The 7,500-nt window shown below is 46.5% G+C and overlaps 5 non-coding genes across 5 annotated transcripts; all 5 read left to right on the top strand.

The window, feature by feature from the left end:
- The first annotated feature begins 865 nt into the window (after positions 1–865).
- On the top strand, positions 866–984 carry LOC140575784 (5S ribosomal RNA). Its single transcript, XR_011981046.1, has one exon. It is a non-coding gene; the product is annotated as a 5S ribosomal RNA (ribosomal RNA).
- Positions 985–2,372: 1,388 nt separating this feature from the next.
- On the top strand, positions 2,373–2,491 carry LOC140576242 (5S ribosomal RNA). Its single transcript, XR_011981466.1, has one exon. It is a non-coding gene; the product is annotated as a 5S ribosomal RNA (ribosomal RNA).
- A 1,389-nt stretch (positions 2,492–3,880) lies between these two features.
- Positions 3,881–3,999, top strand: LOC140576241 (5S ribosomal RNA). The gene has a single exon (XR_011981465.1). It is a non-coding gene; the product is annotated as a 5S ribosomal RNA (ribosomal RNA).
- A 1,388-nt stretch (positions 4,000–5,387) lies between these two features.
- LOC140576240 (5S ribosomal RNA) lies at positions 5,388–5,506 on the top strand. The gene has a single exon (XR_011981464.1). It is a non-coding gene; the product is annotated as a 5S ribosomal RNA (ribosomal RNA).
- A 1,378-nt stretch (positions 5,507–6,884) lies between these two features.
- Positions 6,885–7,003, top strand: LOC140576395 (5S ribosomal RNA). The gene has a single exon (XR_011981610.1). It is a non-coding gene; the product is annotated as a 5S ribosomal RNA (ribosomal RNA).
- Positions 7,004–7,500: the final 497 nt, after the last annotated feature.

The raw sequence follows: 7,500 nt of genomic DNA, 5'->3' as shown, positions 1-7,500 counted from the left end.
TAGGTCACATTAAAGCAACACATCACGAAAGGGAGTGAGCCGTGGGGCAATAACAGCACCGTTTCGTCACAGCCGTGATGTTCATTTCACCGTTACACGCAACCTCAAGTCATGGGCCGCCATTCATGGGTCCCCGTTCTCGTTTCGGGGGGCTGATTTCCAGTTGTATTGAGTTTTTTTTAAATTCTCCTCCCAGACCTGCCTGCATCTACAACAGTTGTTCTTTTGTCCCCCTAAAGCTTCACAGAGCTCTTTGAACTTGACATGGCGACGCCACTTCCCTAAGTCAAAAGGCTGGCTGGCCCACTCAGCCCGAGCCTGCTTCACCGGCATCCCTGCGACTCGCAACTCACCTCAGAGCGATGCTTCGACCGGTGTGCTAGCGTGAGCTTTTTTCTTTTTTTTTTTTTGCCCGGCTTCCATATTGGTAGGAAGTAGCCTCTGCATTTATCCCGTATTCCTGTTGTACCTTAGTATGTGGAATTTAGGGGTGTAAATAAAAGGAGCCAAGACAGTTGAGAAAGATTTGTGATTTTGTAATTGTCCCGTTTCACAAGCCCATTCGACTCATGTGGCTTATGTGACTTTTATGTTGACAAGGCCGAGTCTGGCGGCCGGCGTTAGCCTTTGTTGCTGAATGTTCAAGTGTCAGCCAAAAGAGCAAGTTTTGTTGTTTTATTTTTTTGTGAAAAGAGAAGGAGGACAGGAGAGAGCAATGAAATGTGTGATTGGTTTGAATGAGCTTGGTGGGGTTGCTTTGGAAGTAAGAAAGGAGGGCGAGTAAATGTGTGTCCCCTGTAGTGTGGAAAAGGCAGCCGTCTTTTGCCGCATGCTTATAAATAGGCTGAGTGGAAGCAGTGCTCTCGCTTACGGCCATACCACCCTGAGCACGCCTGATCTCGTCTGATCTTGGAAGCTAAGCAGGGTCGGGCCTGGTTAGTACTTGGATGGGAGACCGCCTGGGAATACCAGGTGCTGTAAGCTTTTGCCATCCTCAAGCACTTACATGCACATTCTTTCACTTGCTTTTCTTACTTTTACTCCATCTTACTTTACGCTTTCACAAATCTACAACGCATTACCCTTTCTTTTACATGTACGTCCTTGTGTTACATTTCATACGGTCTTTGGAGTCTTCAGAGTCGAAACATTTCAGCGTCAGATGCCGTTTAAGCCCACCTGCATGGCCTGCCATGGGATGGAAACCAATCAGTTGTAGTTTGGCTTAATTATAGCCAGTTGCTCTCAAAACAAAACACTGGAAAATATTCAACAAGAACTCTGTGGAGGGAATGCTGTGGATAAAAGTAACCCAAGCCTGCCAGTAGGGGTCAGTGTACGTTTGAGGAAACTGACAACATGGGGGGGAAAGTCTGTTACAGGATGTCAACGCAGAGCAGAACTACAACCAATCACAGTTACAGCTCATGGGTGGGACAAGCCCAATATTTGCTGTTAAAAACAAACAAACAAACAAAAAAACACCTGCTAATTTAGATCACTTACTTAGGTCACATTAAAGCAACACATCACGAAAGGGAGTGAGCCGTGGGGCAATAACAGCACCGTTTCGTCACAGCCGTGATGTTTATTTCACCGTTACACGCAACCTCAAGTCATGGGCCGCCATTCATGGGTCCCCGTTCTCGTTTCGGGGGGCTGATTTCCAGTTGTATTGAGTTTTTTTTAAATTCTCCTCCCAGACCTGCCTGCATCTACAACAGTTGTTCTTTTGTCCCCCTAAAGCTTCACAGAGCTCTTTGAACTTGACATGGCGACGCCACTTCCCTAAGTCAAAAGGCTGGCTGGCCCACTCAGCCCGAGCCTGCTTCACCGGCATCCCTGCGACTCGCAACTCACCTCAGAGCGATGCTTCGCCCGGCGTGCTAGCGTGAGCTTTTTTCTTTTTTTTTTTTTGCCCGGCTTCCATATTGGTAGGAAGTAGCCTCTGCATTTATCCCGTATTCCTGTTGTACCTTAGTATGTGGAATTTAGGGGTGTAAATAAAAGGAGCCAAGACAGTTGAGAAAGATTTGTGATTTTGTAATTGTCCCGTTTCACAAGCCCATTCGACTCATGTGGCTTATGTGACTTTTATGTTGACAAGGCCGAGTCTGGCGGCCGGCGTTAGCCTTTGTTGCTGAATGTTCAAGTGTCAGCCAAAAGAGCAAGTTTTGTTGTTTTATTTTTTTGTGAAAAGAGAAGGAGGACAGGAGAGAGCAATGAAATGTGTGATTGGTTTGAATGAGCTTGGTGGGGTTGCTTTGGAAGTAAGAAAGGAGGGCGAGTAAATGTGTGTCCCCTGTAGTGTGGAAAAGGCAGCCGTCTTTTGCCGCATGCTGATAAATAGGCTGAGTGGAAGCAGCGCTCTCGCTTACGGCCATACCACCCTGAGCACGCCCGATCTCGTCTGATCTCGGAAGCTAAGCAGGGTCGGGCCTGGTTAGTACTTGGATGGGAGACCGCCTGGGAATACCAGGTGCTGTAAGCTTTTGCCATCCTCAAGCACTTACATGCACATTCTTTCACTTGCTTTTCTTACTTTTACTCCATCTTACTTTACGCTTTCACAAATCTACAACGCATTACCCTTTCTTTTACATGTACGTCCTTGTGTTACATTTCATACGGTCTTTGGAGTCTTCAGAGTCGAAACATTTCAGCGTCAGATGCCGTTTAAGCCCACCTGCATGGCCTGCCATGGGATGGAAACCAATCAGTTGTAGTTTGGCTTAATTATAGCCAGTTGCTCTCAAAACAAAACACTGGAAAATATTCAACAAGAACTCTGTGGAGGGAATGCTGTGGATAAAAGTAACCCAAGCCTGCCAGTAGGGGTCAGTGTACGTTTGAGGAAACTGACAACATGGGGGGGAAAGTCTGTTACAGGATGTCAACGCAGAGCAGAACTACAACCAATCACAGTTACAGCTCATGGGTGGGACAAGCCCAATATTTGCTGTTAAAAACAAACAAACAAACAAAAAAACACCTGCTAATTTAGATCACTTACTTAGGTCACATTAAAGCAACACATCACGAAAGGGAGTGAGCCGTGGGGCAATAACAGCACCGTTTCGTCACAGCCGTGATGTTTATTTCACCGTTACACGCAACCTCAAGTCATGGGCCGCCATTCATGGGTCCCCGTTCTCGTTTCGGGGGGCTGATTTCCAGTTGTATTGAGTTTTTTTAAAATTCTCCTCCCAGACCTGCCTGCATCTACAACAGTTGTTCTTTTGTCCCCCTAAAGCTTCACAGAGCTCTTTGAACTTGACATGGCGACGCCACTTCCCTAAGTCAAAAGGCTGGCTGGCCCACTCAGCCCGAGCCTGCTTCACCGGCATCCCTGCGACTCGCAACTCACCTCAGAGCGATGCTTCGCCCGGCGTGCTAGCGTGAGCTTTTTTCTTTTTTTTTTTTTGCCCGGCTTCCATATTGGTAGGAAGTAGCCTCTGCATTTATCCCGTATTCCTGTTGTACCTTAGTATGTGGAATTTAGGGGTGTAAATAAAAGGAGCCAAGACAGTTGAGAAAGATTTGTGATTTTGTAATTGTCCCGTTTCACAAGCCCATTCGACTCATGTGGCTTATGTGACTTTTATGTTGACAAGGCCGAGTCTGGCGGCCGGCGTTAGCCTTTGTTGCTGAATGTTCAAGTGTCAGCCAAAAGAGCAAGTTTTGTTGTTTTATTTTTTTTGTGAAAAGAGAAGGAGGACAGGAGAGAGCAATGAAATGTGTGATTGGTTTGAATGAGCTTGGTGGGGTTGCTTTGGAAGTAAGAAAGGAGGGCGAGTAAATGTGTGTCCCCTGTAGTGTGGAAAAGGCAGCCGTCTTTTGCCGCATGCTTATAAATAGGCTGAGTGGAAGCAGTGCTCTCGCTTACGGCCATACCACCCTGAGCACGCCCGATCTCGTCTGATCTCGGAAGCTAAGCAGGGTCGGGCCTGGTTAGTACTTGGATGGGAGACCGCCTGGGAATACCAGGTGCTGTAAGCTTTTGCCATCCTCAAGCACTTACATGCACATTCTTTCACTTGCTTTTCTTACTTTTACTCCATCTTACTTTACGCTTTCACAAATCTACAACGCATTACCCTTTCTTTTACATGTACGTCCTTGTGTTACATTTCATACGGTCTTTGGAGTCTTCAGAGTCGAAACATTTCAGCGTCAGATGCCGTTTAAGCCCACCTGCATGGCCTGCCATGGGATGGAAACCAATCAGTTGTAGTTTGGCTTAATTATAGCCAGTTGCTCTCAAAACAAAACACTGGAAAATATTCAACAAGAACTCTGTGGAGGGAATGCTGTGGATAAAAGTAACCCAAGCCTGCCAGTAGGGGTCAGTGTACGTTTGAGGAAACTGACAACATGGGGGGGAAAGTCTGTTACAGGATGTCAACGCAGAGCAGAACTACAACCAATCACAGTTACAGCTCATGGGTGGGACAAGCCCAATATTTGCTGTTAAAAACAAACAAACAAACAAAAAAACACCTGCTAATTTAGATCACTTACTTAGGTCACATTAAAGCAACACATCACGAAAGGGAGTGAGCCGTGGGGCAATAACAGCACCGTTTCGTCACAGCCGTGATGTTTATTTCACCGTTACACGCAACCTCAAGTCATGGGCCGCCATTCATGGGTCCCCGTTCTCGTTTCGGGGGGCTGATTTCCAGTTGTATTGAGTTTTTTTTAAATTCTCCTCCCAGACCTGCCTGCATCTACAACAGTTGTTCTTTTGTCCCCCTAAAGCTTCACAGAGCTCTTTGAACTTGACATGGCGACGCCACTTCCCTAAGTCAAAAGGCTGGCTGGCCCACTCAGCCCGAGCCTGCTTCACCGGCATCCCTGCGACTCGCAACTCACCTCAGAGCGATGCTTCGACCGGTGTGCTAGCGTGAGCTTTTTTCTTTTTTTTTTTTTGCCCGGCTTCCATATTGGTAGGAAGTAGCCTCTGCATTTATCCCGTATTCCTGTTGTACCTTAGTATGTGGAATTTAGGGGTGTAAATAAAAGGAGCCAAGACAGTTGAGAAAGATTTGTGATTTTGTAATTGTCCCGTTTCACAAGCCCATTCGACTCATGTGGCTTATGTGACTTTTATGTTGACAAGGCCGAGTCTGGCGGCCGGCGTTAGCCTTTGTTGCTGAATGTTCAAGTGTCAGCCAAAAGAGCAAGTTTTGTTGTTTTATTTTTTTGTGAAAAGAGAAGGAGGACAGGAGAGAGCAATGAAATGTGTGATTGGTTTGAATGAGCTTGGTGGGGTTGCTTTGGAAGTAAGAAAGGAGGGCGAGTAAATGTGTGTCCCCTGTAGTGTGGAAAAGGCAGCCGTCTTTTGCCGCATGCTTATAAATAGGCTGAGTGGAAGCAGTGCTCTCGCTTACGGCCATACCACCCTGAGCACGCCCGATCTCGTCTGATCTCGGAAGCTAAGCAGGGTCGGGCCTGGTTAGTACTTGGATGGGAGACCGCCTGGGAATACCAGGTGCTGTAAGCTTTTGCCATCCTCAAGCACATTCTTTCACTTGCTTTTCTTACTTTTACTCCATCTTACTTTACGCTTTCACAAATCTACAACGCATTACCCTTTCTTTTACATGTACGTCCTTGTGTTACATTTCATACGGTCTTTGGAGTCTTCAGAGTCGAAACATTTCAGCGTCAGATGCCGTTTAAGCCCACCTGCATGGCCTGCCATGGGATGGAAACCAATCAGTTGTAGTTTGGCTTAATTATAGCCAGTTGCTCTCAAAACAAAACACTGGAAAATATTCAACAAGAACTCTGTGGAGGGAATGCTGTGGATAAAAGTAACCCAAGCCTGCCAGTAGGGGTCAGTGTACGTTTGAGGAAACTGACAACATGGGGGGGAAAGTCTGTTACAGGATGTCAACGCAGAGCAGAACTACAACCAATCACAGTTACAGCTCATGGGTGGGACAAGCCCAATATTTGCTGTTAAAAACAAACAAACAAACAAAAAAACACCTGCTAATTTAGATCACTTACTTAGGTCACATTAAAGCAACACATCACGAAAGGGAGTGAGCCGTGGGGCAATAACAGCACCGTTTCGTCACAGCCGTGATGTTTATTTCACCGTTACACGCAACCTCAAGTCATGGGCCGCCATTCATGGGTCCCCGTTCTCGTTTCGGGGGGCTGATTTCCAGTTGTATTGAGTTTTTTTTAAATTCTCCTCCCAGACCTGCCTGCATCTACAACAGTTGTTCTTTTGTCCCCCTAAAGCTTCACAGAGCTCTTTGAACTTGACATGGCGACGCCACTTCCCTAAGTCAAAAGGCTGGCTGGCCCACTCAGCCCGAGCCTGCTTCACCGGCATCCCTGCGACTCGCAACTCACCTCAGAGCGATGCTTCGCCCGGCGTGCTAGCGTGAGCTTTTTTCTTTTTTTTTTTTTGCCCGGCTTCCATATTGGTAGGAAGTAGCCTCTGCATTTATCCCGTATTCCTGTTGTACCTTAGTATGTGGAATTTAGGGGTGTAAATAAAAGGAGCCAAGACAGTTGAGAAAGATTTGTGATTTTGTAATTGTCCCGTTTCACAAGCCCATTCGACTCATGTGGCTTATGTGACTTTTATGTTGACAAGGCCGAGTCTGGCGGCCGGCGTTAGCCTTTGTTGCTGAATGTTCAAGTGTCAGCCAAAAGAGCAAGTTTTGTTGTTTTATTTTTTTGTGAAAAGAGAAGGAGGACAGGAGAGAGCAATGAAATGTGTGATTGGTTTGAATGAGCTTGGTGGGGTTGCTTTGGAAGTAAGAAAGGAGGGCGAGTAAATGTGTGTCCCCTGTAGTGTGGAAAAGGCAGCCGTCTTTTGCCGCATGCTTATAAATAGGCTGAGTGGAAGCAGTGCTCTCGCTTACGGCCATACCACCCTGAGCACGCCCGATCTCGTCTGATCTCGGAAGCTAAGCAGGGTCGGGCCTGGTTAGTACTTGGATGGGAGACCACCTGGGAATACCGGGTGCTGTAAGCTTTTGCCATCCTCAAGCACTTACATGCACATTCTTTCACTTGCTTTTCTTACTTTTACTCCATCTTACTTTACGCTTTCACAAATCTACAACGCATTACCCTTTCTTTTACATGTACGTCCTTGTGTTACATTTCATACGGTCTTTGGAGTCTTCAGAGTCGAAACATTTCAGCGTCAGATGCCGTTTAAGCCCACCTGCATGGCCTGCCATGGGATGGAAACCAATCAGTTGTAGTTTGGCTTAATTATAGCCAGTTGCTCTCAAAACAAAACACTGGAAAATATTCAACAAGAACTCTGTGGAGGGAATGCTGTGGATAAAAGTAACCCAAGCCTGCCAGTAGGGGTCAGTGTACGTTTGAGGAAACTGACAACATGGGGGGGAAAGTCTGTTACAGGATGTCAACGCAGAGCAGAACTACAACCAATCACAGTTACAGCTCATGGGTGGGACAAGCCCAATATTTGCTGTTAAAAACAAACAAACAAACAAAAAA

Source organism: Salminus brasiliensis, chromosome 13, assembly GCF_030463535.1.
Source record: "Salminus brasiliensis chromosome 13, fSalBra1.hap2, whole genome shotgun sequence".
NCBI lineage: Eukaryota > Metazoa > Chordata > Actinopteri > Characiformes > Bryconidae > Salminus > Salminus brasiliensis.
This window is presented reverse-complemented; position numbering and strand designations above follow the sequence as displayed.